Genomic DNA, 18,016 nt, shown 5'->3' with positions numbered 1-18,016 from the left:
AAGTTTGTTCATAAAGGAAAACCGAGGGCCTAGCCACCCAAGTATTTGTCAAATAAATAAATGAAGGTATGAAAGTGTGTGCCAAATGGTGGAATTTAAATAATCTTTCTTCAGAAAAAAAAAAAACCCTTGAAGAAAATATGAACAAATTTGAGTGATTTCTGAATTTTAAAGAATGTGATACTTCAGAACTAATTTCTTGAGTGAAATCACAAACCAGCAAATCACCATATTCATTTATATAAAATGTAGTATTGAAATTCTGAATTTTAGAGACGCTTCTAAAAAGTACTAATTTCTGTACATGAGAGTGTCAATATGTCAATCATATTTTCTGGAATTTTTATGCCTCAATATAAGTTGAAATTAACTCAGGATAATTTTAGTTCAGATCTAGATAGATGGAGCATAAAAATGGTATGAAAATAGTCTATCAGAATAAAAATAGATGCTGGTTCTTGATTCAGAGAGTAGTGTGAGGACACCTAGGTTTTGCCATTGCTAAGGTCATTTACCGACTCATTCCTAAATTATATGTGATTTTTAAAATAAGAAAAGCAGGGGTGCCTGGGTGGCTCAGCCGTTAAGCATCTGCCTTCGGCTCAGGTCATGATCCCAGGGTCCTGGGATCCAGCACCGCATCAGGCTACCTGCTCAGTGGGGCGCCTATTTCTCCTTCTCCCACTCCCTCTGATTGTGTTCCCTCTCTCTGTGTCAAATAAATAAATAAAAAGATTTTTAAAATAAGAAAAGCATAACTCACTCTTTCAAACTCCTTAGCCCCAAATCTAACATATAGTAGACATTTTTTAAATATTTGACTTCAAGCCACTGGAGATTTTTGTTTTGTTTTTGCCAGTGGGAAGAGTATTTAAGAAGGGAACTGACATAGTTATAGTTGTATTTTGTATTTGCGAAAAATAATCTGATGATTGTCTGGAGGATGATTTGGAGAAACAAAAAAAAACAACAACAGAAAAACCGGGCAGCTGTTTGTTCATTCACTAATGAAGGAATGGTCATAGAGCTCCAACTACTTGGTATGCACCAAAGAATGAGTGAACTGCCAAGATTCTGTGTGATAAGGATAGCCTATAGAAAAAGCTTAGATGAAGAATTATGAAAACCTAATTTAAGAAGTGATTAGGATAAAGAGGAGTAAATATCTTTGTATCTATTTAGACAGAAACACTGAGGGTGTTTGGTGAACTCTATAAAGACTGAAGGCTCGAGGCTCTTACCTGGGTTTCTGACTTGAAGGACCAGTCTAATAGTATAGTTCGAGGTAAGAATTTAAGTAGGTGTAAAGGAAATGATGAGTTGAGCTGTGGTCATATTCTATTAGAAGAGTCTGTGTAAATCCCTGTGGAGAAAACAGTATAAAATTGAAAAGAAGATCTGGTGCTTAGAAGGGATATGTGGGCTGAGGATGGATGGCTTTTGAATTGATCAACAACAACAAAAAGTTGTTGAAGACACAAATACATGTAGAAATTCCCGGAAGGGGGTTTGCCTGAGTGAGATGAGATGTGGGCTGAGGCTGGAAGATTATGGACATCAAAAGGTTAAGAGGACACAAAAATGACCCACGAAGAAGACTGGAAACTCATGGCCAGAACTGACGTCAAGAAACCAGGAAAGGGTAGTTGTCTCAGTGAAAATGGTTTCAAGTGCAGGTAATAGAGAAGCTGACTCACCTAGCTCGAAACAATAAGGTAATTTATTGGATCACATTAACTAGAATTCCAGAGATAAAATGGCCTTGGGCGCGGTTGATCCAGGCACTCAATAATTTCATCAAGAAACCAGTTTCTTTTGTCTTCTTTCACTCCACCATCCACTCTTGGATTTGCCCTGTCTGTTTCTCCTCTGGTGATGGAATGACGGGTTGTAGAAATCGGGGCTACGTGCTCCCTCATTCACACCCAGCTGAAGAAGCAGTTTGCATCTGGAAGCTCTCCTAAAAGAGTGAAGAGGAGGGGCGCAAGTCTCCAGCAAACGTGCTCCGTGTATCCCCTGGGCACTGTCAAAATCAAAAACAAACGGAGACCAGCCTTGAAAGTTCCCTGAGCAGACAAAACCAGTTTATTCATACAACAAAGCTTAATTTAGCTTATTCTGCAAGGCTAACTTGACCTGGGTCATTTCTTGATTATGCCTCTGGAAATCATAAGCAACACTTGAACCGTTTCCCAAGGTTGAAATGAGGTGACTGCCGATCAATTCCCTACCATTGAAGAGAATTCTAATATTGTCTCCAATCACTGTGAAGAACAAAGTCACTGCTTTCTCACTAGATACACTTCTTTGTAACAATACACCCCTCAGCCTCACTTCAGGTGTTGTTTGGGTGCTCCTGGTTTGCAGACTGTCTTTCTTGTGTGTCTTAGTTTACTACTTCAGTGATTCATTGGCTTTTACTTTGGCTCCTTCTGAACTCTTGACAGCACAAATATGGTTACCTGACTTAGGATTCCTAAAACAGTCATTAACTTGGGAAAAGAATTAGAGTGCCATCTCCTGGAGCTGAATGTGGTTTTAGCTTTCCCCAAGGCACTACGCTTTGTTGGTGAGGAATGGATACCAGAACACAAATGGAGACTTTTTTTAGGTAACAGGAAATGGCAAATGGAGAAGCCATAAGCAATAGGACCACGCTGCAAGTATGAAGGAAGCCGAGGAGGAAGGAAATTTGAGGAGAAGTCATGAACATCATGAAAAGCCAAGGAGGATCAAAGTGAGAGTTGATGAAAAAAACACAAAAGCCCATTGGAATAGTAATTAGGAGGTGACCCTAATGACTGCATAGACTACAGGTACTGGTTGAAGTAGAGAGGGTCCTTGAGGTGCAGAGGGGCTAGGAAGCACTGAGGCCAGTGTGAAGACTCCAGATTTTGCAAGGAAGAGTAAGGATAAGAAAGCAGCCAGAGGGGAAAAATAGTAACGGGAATGTTTTGGGTTTGTTTTGTTTGTTTGTCTTGTTTGCTTTTTTTTCCCCCCAATCATCAATTAAGTGTGTCAAGTCTAGTCCATGGCTCCTAATGAAGTTCTGATGCTCTCTTCCAGTGCCAGTTGTTAATTTGTCAAGTCCTAGAGTTCTCATCCCTTTAGAGAGAGAAAAAGAAAGCTCTTTTGTTTTTTGAATCCCACAGAGCTGGTGAATTTCAGAAACGATTTAAAGAAAGATTGTTTTTTCTATTTTAGGGAAATGCTTATGTTTAGGATAGATTATAAACGTTATACTACAATGAGGCATCAAAAGGTTTTATTTGGAGCCTAAAAATGGAATATTTTTACTTTTTACCTCCATGCTTGGTGCTGAGGTCTCAATGTCGGTGTCCCCCTAACATGCACATGTTGAAATCCTAATGCCCAAAGATGATAGTCTTAGGGTGTGGTGCCTTTGAGAGGCGCTTAAGTCATGAGGGTAGAGTCCTTATGAATGGGGTTAGTGTCCTTAAAAAAGAGGCTCCCGAGAGATCCCTGGCCCTTCTACCATGAAAGGGCACAGTGGAAAACTGTTAGCTATGAGCCAAGAAGAGAGTCTTCACCAGGGAACTCAAGCCTGCTGGCATCTGGATCTTGGACTTCCCAGCCTCCAGAACTGTGAGCAATAAATTTCTGTTGTTTATCAGCAACCCAGCCTGTAGTATTTTGTTATAGCAGCCTGAACATACCAAGACACTTGGTTTTAAGCTAAAATTTGTATTTTGCAAAGAGTGCAAGAAAATGTTTAATGTCTGGGAAAACTCTGTTCTTTATTAAAATTATAGAAAGTAATGCCTCTTGCATGCTATGTACTCATTAAGTAATTATTTATTATCTATACTGCAAATTTAAGGACAAAAATAGGGAGATTTTGTCAAACTATCAAATTCTTTATACTTGAACCATATTTTTTTAAAATTATTAGATACGTGATTCTCAAAAACCAGTAAAACGATGCCACAGAAAACTAGTAATATTGAGCAGTACAATAAAATGTAAGTAACTAGGATTAACTAGGTTAGTCAGGTGAAATTAGTGAGTGATTTAGTCACACATTCACATACAGTGATTAACTGAACCATCCCTATGTACCTTATACATTTCTCGTGCTGTAGATACAGCAATGAACAAAAACCCCCTGCTCTCATGGAGCATACATTGCAAACGGAGAGAGAATTAACAGACAGGAGCATCTGGGAGGCTCAGTCAGTTAAGCATCTGCCTTCGGCTCAGGTTATGATCCCCGAGTCCTGAGATGGAGCCCTGAGTTGGGTTCCCTGCTCAGCGGGCAGCCTGCTTCTCCCTCTGCCCTTCATCCTGCTCCTGTTCTCACTTTCTCTCTCTCAAATAAGTAAAAAAATCTTAAAGAAAACCAAACAGATAAATTAATATATTCTGTGTCAGGGGAGGTAATTGCCTTGAAGTAGAATAAAGCAACATTAACGGGGTAGTAGGCAACATTGGTTGGGGTGGCGTTGCTGTTTTCTAAGGAGAACAGGAAATCCTCTCTTAACAGGAAAAGTTTGAGCAGAGAAACAGGACAAGAAGGATGGCTGGGGGAGCTCTATTCCAGGTAAAGGAAATATCCAGTGCCGAGGCCTTGCTCTGTGAGACCTGTTGGGCATGTTTGAAGGTCAGCAGTCAGGGTTGGGTAGATGGGCCAAAGGAGCTTCGTGAGTGAGGGGAATCATTGGGAGCCAAGGTCAGAGAGATGGGGAATTGGAGTATCTGTCATGTGAGGAAGGAGGACTTAGGGCCAGGTGAGGAATTTGGGAATATTCTAAGAGGGATGAGGTGTATGGGACACCTGGGTGGCTCTGTCCGCTGATCATCTGATTGTTGATTTTGGCTCTGGTCATGATCTTAGGGTTGTGAGATCGAGCCCCGGGACTGGGCTCTGCACTCAGCAGGGAGTCTACTTGAGATTATTTCTCTCTCCCTCTCCTTCTGTCTGCCCCGTCCCCTGCTCTTTCTCTCAAATAAATAATTTTTTTCTTTTTTTTTTTTGAATTTATTTATTTATTTATTTATTTGAGAGAGAGAGATGACAAGTAGGCAGAGAGGCAGGCAGAGAGAGAGAGGGGGAAGCAGGCTCCCCGCCGAGCACAGAGCCCGATGCGGGGCTCGATCCCAGGACCCTGAGATCAGGACCCGGGCTGAAGGCAGAGGCTTAACCCACTGAGCCACCCAGGCGACCCTCAAATAAATAAATTTTTAAAATGTTAAAAAAAAAAAAATGAAGGGTGGGGTGATAATTAGAAGGTTTTGAAAAGTTTGAGGTGGATGTTGCAAAGCCTTAACTGCCATGGGGAAATCAAGCTATTCTGGGGCAAGTATGAAACTGAGAGAGTTAAAAACAAATGTGACTTTTTTTTTTTCCTTTTTAATACACAATAAAAATAAACTGGTGCACCTTGGAAATTTATGCAAGTAATAGAACTGACAGATCTACTCTAGTAAATAGGCAAGATCAATTTGTAGGGGTGCCTGGGTGGCTCAGTGAGTTAAAGCCTCTGCCTTCAGCTCAGGTCAGGATCTCAGGGTCCTAGGATCAAGCCCTGCATCTGGGCTCTCTGCTCAGCAGGAAGCCTGCTTCCCCCCTCTCTCTCTGACTGCCTCTCTGCCTACTTGTGATCTCTCTCTCTCTCTCTCTCTCTGTCAAATAAATAAATAAAACATATTTTTTTAAAAAGCTCAATTTGTAATTATGAGCACAGTAAGTACTCATGTAGAAACAACCAAGTAGACCCTCGTTAACCCTTTGTTAGAAACAACCTGGTAGACCGTAGTTAACCCTTCGCCATGTATTTGTATTTGGTAAACCTTGCTTCATAGCAAGTAGAATAGGAGGCACACCCTCCCCCCAACACAGACAGATTGCAACAGATTACTGAGGTGAGTGTCCTAGAAATTAATGGCCATTATGACACTTTTATTGTAAAGAAATAATTACATTGTAGTGTATTTTTGTCAAGCTTTTAGGAACTGGGCAAGTGCTTTAAATTTAGAACATTGTGTGCTCCCCTTAAATGTGAATGGTTGGAACACATCTAAGTTTATGCAATATTTAAAAACCTTTTTGGCAGTGAGATTCAGGGGATAGCGATCTCAAAGCCTCTCTCATCCTACATTTTATAGGCTAAACAGCAACTTATTTCTGCACTTGGAGGCAGCCATCCATTTTTTTTCCAGGCAGAAGTTACAGAAAGATTTTACTTTGGAAAATGAGAAAAGAGTCAAGATGGCACATGAGCTCAACAATATATTCAATATGCTTGATACATTCTGCCAAGATTTTTGTCAAGAGCATTATTCCCCACCCCCAGCATCTGCAAAGGACCCAACATTTCCTGAGGGACCTTAATAGATGAGACGTTGAATTCCCTGCCGTCAGTGTTGCCTTCCACCTGGGAAAAAGACAGCCCTGTAATTGAAACCTAGCATATGCATTGTCATCCCTCCTGCCTGCCCCTCTGGTGCTTTACAAATTAAAAGATCTCTAAGGCTCAGCCTGCTTTCCAGCTGCCAGCCCTTGGTAGACATGAGGGAGCCAGAAGGGACCAGGTGGAACAGTTTTGAGTTGCACTAAACACACAGCGCAAGGAGGTTGGCCGTAACTTCCCAATGAATATTTATACCAGCCCCATTTCTCATCTTGCTCTTTGGCATGGGTCAGAGTGCTGAGCTCCTGCTGATTTCAAGGGCCCTGCATTGTTTTTGGACCTGCTCCGTGAAGTATTATGTCAGATGAGAAATGGGCCCCGGTTCCTATCACTAAGATGGCTGGTTGACTTTTTTTTTTTAATGGAGACTATCATGTTATAGTGTCATAAGGATGGGGCAGTGAGGGAGTTCCCTGACGTTGCCTGGCATTCCTGTTCCCTGAATCAGACACTCAACTACTGTTTACTATGAAGTGGCACTTTAATTGCTTTTGTTCAGGGCCACGCAGTCCTCTGATTTGTGTATTGCTATATTTTCTTCTTTTTTCTTGGGAGTTTTATTTTTGTTTGCTAAGGTCAGGCACTTATCACAGGGCTCCCTCATCATATTTCACATTCTGATCCTTCGTGGCAGGTGCTAACTTCCTTGCGTTCAAAGTGAATGGGTTGAGTAACCTCATAAAGATACAGAATGTCTTGGCGTAAAAAGGAAGAGAGTACGGAATGCCTGTCTATTTCGGGGTTATTTAGAGAGTCCTATAAACCTGAGAAGATATTCAGAAAACCGTCTACACATACACCCATTAACTTTTCCTAGGTAGTAGATCATAGACTTATATTCATGTTTCTGATTCCCAGTCTGTACTTTTATCTAATACAGTGCATACCTTATGTGTATTTTATCATCACATTGCTTACGAGAAATCATTTTTCATTGTTTCTTCCTGGGACACAAACTATAGACAGTAAAATTCTTGTGAATTGTTGACTCTAAAATTACATTCTTAGGTAATTAACTGTAAATAATTAGTAAGAGCTGTGGTTACAAGAATCTAGTAGGATTTCTCTAAGCAGAAGGCAGGCAGGATAACCTCAGTCTTTTGTGACAGCAATACCAGAAAAGAGAAGCAAAGACATGCGTTATACAAAGTACGTATGGAATTCAACAAGGGGTGTGTCAGAGGCTCTTGATATATTTATGAAGGTGGGGGAAAGATAGAAAAATACAGACTGAAGGTGAGGACTACTAGTAGCTCAATAATTATTCCCGAGGACCTCATACAAATCTGGAGGTACACCTCTAGTGTCCTCTTCAAGATCTGTTTGACATTGGCCCTTCTAACATTTTTACTGTGATTCAGTATTGAAGGCATGCTAAGAAAGTTTACTGGTGTCATAGCACAAGGGAAAAGTAGGTTGAGCGGCAGAATCAGAATGTAATGGGACAAGCTGAAACAATGGACTTGTTCCAACAAGATGGCGTTTAGGAGGAACACACGAAAAGCTTTTTACTTGGGTTCCAAATGCCGACTGCATGTGTAGTGACTAAGAGAAAACAGGACTGTAAATCCCGACATGGGACAAAGGCTTAAGGGTTTCGTTAGTTGGGTTTCAGCATGTATTAGTACTTTGAAGTGTGGTAGCAAAGCTCATGTACTCTTAGGCTAGGGTGATGGTCCATGGTGAGTTGCACTGCCTCTGCTGTGTTTTGTGTCTGTAAAGGCTCTAGTTCAGGGCAGCCCTCTTTGGAGTTGGAAGAGCAGTTATGGGGAAGAAGGTTTTGGCTTAACCCATGTGAATGGGTTCAATTTCTTCTAAGACCAAAATTACATGGAAACCATGTATGGAAAACTCTAATAGTAAGAGTGATCTGAAAATGAACTGAGCTGCCTCTTAAGAAAATAATTTTTGTGTCAACGCAAGTTTTCAAACAGACAAATCAGGCACTTATTGACAGTGTTGTGAAATTGATTGTAGTAATAGCTAACATTTACTAAGATCTACTGTTTGCCAGATTCCATGCAGTGTGTGTGTGTGTGTGCGCGCGCGCGCGCACACGCGCACGTGTGTATAATCTTATTTAATTTACACAGTAGCCCTCCAATGGATATTATTATCTTCATTTTTGAGCCTCAGGTCCAGTGATTGGTAAATGGGTGAGACAGGGTTTAAAACCCAGGTCTGAATCTACTGTGTAGGCTTTTAACACTGCATTCACAACCTCGAGCCTAAAATGATATTTTTCCATCTGAGGACATTGAATGTCCTTTGGACTCTGAAATTCCATAATTTTAGTAGGGGACCATCTTTTTTTTCAGGGGGGCATCTTTATTTTATACATTCATTCATCCATTTTTTTCTCAGAAAAAGGAGTTGATGTGTTTCTGGGTATAATTGATGGCATTAGCTGTTTTGATTGTGGTCTTCAGCTTTACTGCTTACTGGAGGGAAATAATTTCCTGCTTCATTAACCATGGTTTGTAACTGATCTAACAGAAACTTGAGTTCTGTACCATTCAAATAATGCTTGGGAATTTTTTTTTTCTTTGTTTACAGATTAACTGGGGGGCTGGTGCTTTGAAAATTGGCATTTAAAGATATGCTTCTGTTTTTTGAAAAATACTTAACTCAAACTTCTTTGGTGGGGAAACCATGTTTTATCTGGATAATTTGTTAGGATCATAGTGAAGAAGGGGCCAGAGTTGCAGATCTCAAGTGTAGAGCTGCAAGCCCTGGAAAGGGAAGACTGTGGAAGTGTCCAGAGAACAGTGTGTTCATGGCTTTATTTGCTGTTACTCCAGGGCCTGAGGTCACCCTGGCAGACAGGTCACTTGTACTGCAGGCATTCATGCTGGCCCCAGGGACAGGCATGAGGCCACTGGCAAAGTGCAAGAACAGCTCCCATTATGCATGGCCCATTTTCTTGATACTGGTTGCTAGGGGTCTTCTTCCTCCCCCATTTCCACTTCTCTCTGGTGGAACCTGGTTCTGACCATGTCCGGTAAAATGGGTGAGGGAGGATCTGCTTTTTAAGACCGTCTGTTCAGGGACATGATAGATCTAGAGCCACTGGAGTGATCCATACCTCCCAGCCTTACAGCCAGAGGAGAAACTGGCTTAGATTTACAGCTATGACACTGGTTTCTTGGATTCTAAACTGAAATGTTTAAGATGGCGTGGCATTGTTACCTGCTGGCTTTTTCCCGACAGGGGGAACTGGTACTCCATAGTGACGTGCCATGACTTTCCTCTGATCTAGGTTGACCAAGTTGCTTTATTTTCTTTTTACTTCCAAAGTGACTTTCTATAAACAGGCAGGACGTTTTTCTCGTTGCCCCTAACATATGGGTGTACACACACACACAAAACCTTCTACTCATTTGGGAGACCTAACACTGCACATACAGATGTGAAAACTTGCACACACACTCACATCAGAGAACTGATCCCTGTTTTCCTCCACCCGTCCTCTTGCTCTCTGCTAGCCTGCAAGCTCGCTGAAGATACCATGTGTATACCTAGAACTATCTCCAGAACATAATAGATGTTCAAGCAGTGTCTTCTGAACTAGACTACATTTAACTAATTCAGATCACTTTATCTACATTTTTCCTGTCCCTATTTATTGTTCATTCATTAGCACTTACCAAGTAGCCTGCACAATTGTAAGTGTAGCGACTAAACATAATGAATAAGATAGAACATAATCCCTGTCCTAACAGAGCTGAGACTCATTACTGAAGTGGAGGCTAATGTTGTTATTCTTCCTTTGCAGCTAAGGGGAATTAAGACTTATATTAGGAAAGGGAGTGATATGCAAAGCAAAACCTAAACTCTTTCCTTAAGCTCCTTCTGGAGGCTAAAGTGAAGACGGACTCTGCCAGCGAGACACATAGAGCCATACGCACAGACTTCCCACTTCCTGCAAAGAGAAGAAGCTGCTGTGAGAGCGAATGTCCTGGAAAGTATTGGATGCTTTTGCATTTTTGGGTCATGAAGGATTGATGGAATCTCAGCCAGTATGTGCAAAAGCTGTGACCCATTACCAGGATCCGTGCAGAAGGAATTATGGTTTCTGAGTTAGAGTAGACGTTGAAATACACAGATACAAACTTTGCTCTTTCTTGGGTTTCGAGAGGATTTTTTTTAATCTGTTAGAAATAAACTCCATCTATGCTACAGAAGATTTCCAGAAAAGAATCAAGAAACTAGTTGCATGTGGCCTGCAATTCTTAATTTTTAAGTGAGTCTTTGTGCTTATGGGTGAGTTCATTTTTTATATTTCCCCGACTAATGCTAGTATTCATGTGGCCTTATGACATAAGGACCACTAAAAGGGGGTTGAAACAGAATTCTCGGGTAGAAAGGAGGGTCACCTTTAAATATGGTAATAACTAGTATAGATTTGGCAGAGTAGATGCTTATACTGACTTTAGGAATTTTTTGAATACTATACAAAATGTTTTATTGCAGGATTCTGCATTCCTGATTGTGTTTTCACAGTGTGACAGAATTAAAGTCACTTTAAAAAATGGGAAACATACAATGTGTGACGGAAAGAACCTGGACCCTGCCCTCAGAAAGACATGAGTTCAAATTCTGCTGCTGCTACTTTCTACCCGCGTGGTCTTGGGCATGTTGTGTATCCTCTGTAAGCCTCAGTCGCTTCACCTATAAAGTATATAAGAAGTAATATGCATATAAGTGTGTTACTGAATATATGAATTATATTCAGTAACATATTCATATATAGAATCTATATGAAGTACCAGGCATAGAATGTGTCAGACTATGTGTATGCAGTGAAAACTGGTACCATTAATCATTTTCTGCTGTTGAAGTCTATGGTAAATTTTATATCTCGTATATTCTATTTTGTAGAAAGTAGACTTAAAAAGAATCTGAAGTTTCAGAATTCAATTAATTACAGAACATGCAGAAGGAAGTACAGGAATATTCTTGCTGTATACTTTGTGGTAGTAATGCGTGTCTATTCTCAAAAGACTCTTTTAAAATTTTAAGGAAGATAAACCCACTGAAGTGAATTCAAGCAAAGGGGACTTACTGTAAAGATTCAGATCATTGCATTTTGGTTTCCTGGAAATTGGAATGTAAAATACCAAGGCTGCTTTTGTGTTGTTTTGTGGGAGGGACATGGTTTCACTCCTCTCCGCAGTGTATGCTCCAAGTTTTCATTCCTGACTAATTTTCCTTGCTTCTTCATCTTGCATGTGGTCTAAACTGGCTGAGCCCACACACTACCTTGCAGCTTTAGCAGTATTACTGACCAAATGCTTCCTCCAGAATCCCTTTGAGATCATCGAAATCCAGTTAATAGTTTCTGAGAAAAGTTGCCATATTCTGAGTTCATGCTGATTTCTGTCTGTTTCATTCAGTGAACATTTAATGTACTTTTTTCTTTGCCCAAGATCTGCCTTCTCATTTGGATCCTAAACTCCTGGACAGTAGGGCCATGTTTTCTTCACTCAGCAATCCTAACAACTGTGACAGTACTTTGCATGTAATAAGCAATCATTATTTTTTGGATCAATTACATTAAAAATATTTTGGGTGGGTCCAGTGGGAGATAATAAAGTTATGAGCATTCATTACTTATTATAATTAAGCTTCTTACCAGGAGCATGCTACAGATAATAGTTTTTTGGGGGTGGGGGGTTACTACTATTTCTCTCTTTTTTAATTCTGGCTGTTATAAAGTTTCCTATTTTTGGAATTTGGCTACAATGTGCCTAGGTGTGGTTTTCTTTTCCCTTTTCTTATTTGTTGTTCATTGTATTTCAAGAATCTGTGGGTTGGTGTTTCATCTAATTTGGAAAAAATTGCGCCATTACTTATTTCAATATTATTCTGTCTCACTCTTTTGCTTCCTGATAATATTACATGAGTTACTTAAACTCAATTTAATTTCCCCGCCCTGTGTTTTTATCTTGCCATTACAGTTTGGGTAGTTTCTAATGGCCCAGCTTCAGTCTTACAGATGCTGTCTTTTACAGTGTTTAATCTGCTGTTAAATCCATCCAAAGAATATTTTTATTTAATATATTGTAGTTTTTGTTCTAGAATTTTCATTTTTTTAGAGTTTCTGTTTGTTTTCTATATGCAATACATATATGTACAATACATATGTACACGTTATATACATAAATGTATTATATGTATATATATAAATATATATGACACGTGTGTGTGTATATATATATGTCTCACACACACACACATCATGTGTGGGTATGTATCTTTTCCTGTAAATTATTTCATATATTCACAACAATTTTTAAACCCTTGCCTAATAATTCTCAAACCTGGGTCATATATAGGTCTGCTTCTGTTTACTGTGTTTTCTCTTTACTGGAGTTCACATTTTCCAGCTTTTTGTTAGGACACAAAATATTTATGATATTTTAACATTATATACAAAAACTCAGTAGAGCCTGAAGCACATTATTTGTGCTTATTGTGTTTATTTCCTGAAAAGTCTAAATCCTTGGCTCTGGCTGGCAGTTAAGGTGAGGGTCTGAGTATTCAGATTCTTCTTAAGAATTGAGCAAGAGGGGAACTTCCAATTACTGAATGACTATCATTTTTATATTTCAGTTTTTGAATTGGAGCAGTATGGACTGAAGTTTCAGATATTTTTGGTTCATGTTTTTATTTAGTACTGGCAAGGCCCTTGTACGTATAACTTGGTAAATTCACTCATTCATTCTAGTATTTTCTGTTGTTTTGTTTTTATGGATTTCTCAGGTTTTTTCTGTGTAAATAATTATGTTATCTGTGAATTAACAGAATTTTTTCTTTCTAAACTTTATCCCTTTTATTTATTTATTTATTTATTTTTGTCATCTTGCATTGGCTAAGATTACCAGTAAAATATACTGAAATGGGAAAAACATATCCTTGCCTTGGTTCTGATCTTAAGGAGAAGTAATTCAATATTTCATCATTAAATATGATATAAGCTATATATTTTTTGAGAATGATCTTTATCAGATATGAGGGAAAGATTACTTTTCTAGTTGGCTGAGAGTTTCCATCATGAATAGAAGATGAATATTATTAAATGCTTTTTTGTACTCATTGAAATAAATCTGTCAATATATTGAATTGCTGTTTGATTTTCAAATGTTAAATAAACTTTGCTTTTGGGGATAAAACACACTTAGTCATGATATAATAGCTATCTTATTGCTGCATTTCACTTGATGTTATTTTTTTAAATTTTTTCTTCTATGTTCGTGAGAAGTATAGATCCACAGTTTTTTTTTAAATCATCTTTGTCAGGTTTTAGATGAGAGTAATCCTTTTCTCATACAATGGAGTGAAATGTATTTCCTCCTACTTTTTTTTGAAAAAAATTATAAAAACTTTAATTTTCTTTTTTTATTAGAATTCACTAAGAAAACTATATTGCACTGAAATTGTTTTTGTTGTTGTTGTTTGTTTGTTGTGTTTTTTTTTTGGAGGAGGGAGTGTTTAATTACTAATTCAATTTTTTAATATGATATAGAACTATTGAGATTTCCTATTTTTTATCAGATTTGTTTTGTAGGTTGTGTCTTTTAAGAATTTTTGCTGATTTTATCTAAATTAGTGTATGCTTTGGCATAAGATTGTTCATAATATTTTCTTGTTATCTTTTTAAATATTTGTGGTGTCTCTAATGGTCATCTTTTGGATTTGTAAATTGTCTCTATTATTCATAGATTTTTCTCTTTCAATGATTTAGGCTCTTTTTTGTTTCCTTCCTTTTATTTATTTTGGGTTTAATATGTTTTTCTTTATTTTATTAGGGTAGAAATTTAGATCGCAGATTTCAAACCCTCTCCTTTTCTAATATAATCTTTTAAAGATATAAATTCTCATTAGCCACTGCTTTATTTGTGTATCACAAATTCTGATTTGAAGTCTTTTTTTAATTGTTTTAAGACTTTATATTTTGATCAGTTAAAGTTCATAACACAGCTGAGAGGAAGGTACAGAGATTTCCTATATACCCTCTGTTCCAATACATGTATAGCCTCTTCCATTATTATTACTTACCAGAATTGTGAATTTGTTACCAAGGATGAACCTACACTGACTCATCATCTTATCTGTAAGTCCATAGTTTACTTTAGGGTTAACTCTTGGTATCATATATGCAGTGGGTTTGAACGCTATAATGACACATATCTTTAATTACAATATCACACAGAATATGTTCACGGCCCTAAAAATTTTATTTACTCTGATTTATCCCTCCCTCCTCTCTACCCTAGCAAGATAGTTTTGCTTTTCTTGAATATCATATAAGTGGAATTATACAGTACATATGGCTTTTCAGATTGGTTATTCACTAGTAATATGCAGTGAAGATTCCTTCATGTCTTTTCATGGCTGGAAAGCTCCTTTTAATTTCCTTTTAATACTGAATAATGACCCATTGACTCTGTATATCAGAATTTATCCATTCACCTAGTGAAAAACATCTTAATTACTTCCAAGTTTTGAAGATTATGAATGAAGCTACAGTAAACATCTGTGTGCAGATTTTTGTGTGGATATATATTTTCAACTCCCTTACATAAATATCAAGGAGTGTGACTACTGGATCTTATGGTAAGAGTATGTTTAGTTTTATAAGTAACTGCCAGAATGTCTTCCAAAGTGGGTGTGCTCTTTTGCATTCCCACCAGCAATGCAGCAATGTATGGGAGTTCCGGTTGCTCCATATACTTGCCAGAATTTGATGTTGTCAGTATTCCAGGTTTGGGCCATTCTAGTAAATAGTGAAGTGTTATCTTACTGTTTTAACTTGCGTTTCCTTGAAAACATGTGATGTGGACTATCTTTTTATTTATTTATTTTGTCGTCTATGCATCTTCTTTGATGAGGTGTCTGTTGAAGTGTTTGGCCATTTTTAAGCAAGTTGTTATTCTCTTGTTGAGTTTAAAGAGTTCTTTATGTATTTTGGATAACAGTCCTTAATCAGATGTGTCTTTTGCAGATATTTTCTTCCAGTCCGTGGTTTGTCTCTGAATTCTTTTGACATTGAATTTTGAAGACAAGTTTTTAATTTTAATGAAGCCCAGCTTACCAGTATTTATTTTTCAAGGATTCTGTCTTTGGTGTTGTATTCAAAACTTACAGTTTTGCATTTTATGTCAGTCCAAGATCAATTTTGAATTAGTTTTTGTGAAGGGTATAGGGTCTGTGTCTAGACTTATTTTTTGTGTGTTTGTGGGTGAGTAGGTTTTCCAGTACCATTTGGTAGAGAAACTGCCTTTGCTCCACTATATTCTATTTGTTACTTTGCTAAAGATCAGTTGACTACATGTGGGGTGATTTGAGGTGTTTTCATTAGTATTTTGTCCTAAGTATTTTCTAAATTCATTGGTGATTTCTACTTTGACTCATAGGTTATTTAGAATTGTGATATTTAATTTTCAAGTATTAATGATTATTTCATATATTTTACTATCCTTCCTTTCTAATTTAATTAATTATGGCCAAATACTATACTTTGTAAGGTTTAATTTAAAATCTAATGATAATTATTTTATGCCCTGCCTTACAGTCGTCCTGATAGACATTCCATGTACACTTGAAAATAATGTGTAATCTATAATTATTTGACGTTAGTATATTGTAACTGTCAATTACAGCATGTTGATGACAGTGTCTACTTTTGCAATTGGTTATTGTGTAAGGAATGTTATAAAATCTCCAAGTATGACCATGGACTGCTAGTCAGTTTCTTCCTTTAATTCTGTTAGTTTTTGCTTTATATATTTTGAAGCTCAGTTAGTAAGTACATGCACATCTAAGGTTGTAAAGAATTTATCATTTCTTTCATTTTCTTAATTAATCTCTTTGTATCTGGTAATATTCTTCATTTTGAGGACCATTTTGTGATATTATAATAGCCCAGACATTTATCTTACATTATTTACAAGTCATATTGTTTTCCATTCTTTACTCTGAACCTAGTTGTGCCTTATCACTGCTCAAGTTCCCAGAAAGCAAACTCTAACATAGAGACTGATGTGCCAGGAGTTTTACTGGGTTGTGCTTCCTGTGGTAATATTTTGGGGGGAATGGTGGAAGCACGATTAGACTGAGAGATTTTGATCTTCAGTGCAATTGCAACAAAGGCCTGAGCTGATCTTATGGTGGCTCTAGACTCAAGTGATCTTCTGGGTGAGGGTAATACCTTTATATCCCTTCATAGTCAGTCAGTAGGTGAGGGTAACCCCAGAAAGGGTGTGATTTAGGGCAAAATGATTCTCTTTAGTTGAGGCATTTCTTGGAAAGACATTTAGTTGAAAACTGCTAGTTGGTAACACTACCAGCAGCTATAGGAATGAATTTTTCTGGGCAGCATGCCATAGTATCACAGTGTGTCTATATTTAAAATACTTCTCTTGTAGATCCCTAATAGTTGGGCTGTGGTTTGTTGTTGTTGTTGTTGTTGTTGTTGTTGTTTTAAAGATTTTATTTATTCATTTGTCAGAGAGAGAGAGAGAGAGAGCGAGCACAGGCAGACACAGTGGCAGAGGGAGAAGCAGGCTCCCTACGGAGCAAGGAGCCCGATGCGGGACTCGATCCCAGGACGCTGGGATCATGACCTGAGCCGAAGGCAGCCGCTTAACCAACTGAGCCACCCAGGTGTCCCTGGGCTGTGGTTTTTTAATACAATCTGACAATCTTTGGCTCTCCGTTGAAGTGTTTAGTCCATTGATATTTAGTGTAAACATTGATATGGTTAGTTTTGAGTGTGCTATCTTGCTACGTGTTTTCTGTTTTTCACATAATGTTCTTTCTTACTTTCTCTATTCCTGGTCTTTGGGGTTAATCAAACCTTTTAAATGTTTTATTTTAATCTTTCTATTGACTTTTTATTATATCTGTCAATATTTTTTCTTATTAATATTTAATGTTAGTTATTACTTGAAGTATCCTAAATGTCTTCTCCAAGCATAACATAACACCACATGCCAAATGAAAGAACCTTAAAAGAATATAATTTTGTCCCACTACTTTAGCCACTGCTTTATTTGCAGTTGTGCTATTGATATATATTTGTGCTATTGATATATATTTTGTTCTTGTGCTATATTATAAATCACATAATGCAGTGTTGTGGTATTTTTTGTTTGCTTGCTTGCTTTTTTTTTTTTTTTTTTTGCTTTATTTGGCAGTCTTTCATGAATTAAAAGAAAAACAAGAGATAACCTTTGTATTTACCCATATATTTACATTTCTGTCACTCTTCATTCCTCGCTCTAGTTCTGATTTTTTATCTGGTATCCTTTTAACAGAAGGTCTTCTTTCAGTAATTATTATAGGATAGCTTATTGGTGATAAGTTCTCAATTTTTATTTATTTCATGTGCTTTCCTTCTTTCACTGAAGCATGTATGGCTTCTTTGGACTACTGTAAAATTCTGCTTTTTCAGTTTCTGTTTCCAAAGAGGGTCAACCTTTCGAGAGTCTCAGTTTTACTTAGGGTCTCAATTCCAGCACATTCCCTGAAACAAGCTTATGTCCAACCGTCTATTCCTAAGTAAATATTAAAGGTGTAAC

General features: G+C 37.7%; 1 protein-coding gene across 2 annotated transcripts in view; it reads left to right on the top strand.

Annotated features, from left to right (window-relative positions):
- The window catches only part of EYA4 (EYA transcriptional coactivator and phosphatase 4), a gene marked incomplete at its 5' end in the record, with an annotated part of 266,943 nt that overhangs the window by 179,425 nt on the left and 69,502 nt on the right, over positions 1 to 18,016 (top strand). The window lies entirely within an intron of this gene.

The sequence above is a fragment of the Martes martes genome (assembly GCF_963455335.1).
Source record: "Martes martes genome assembly, chromosome: 6".
Classification (NCBI taxonomy): Eukaryota; Metazoa; Chordata; class Mammalia; order Carnivora; family Mustelidae; genus Martes; species Martes martes.
This window is presented reverse-complemented; position numbering and strand designations above follow the sequence as displayed.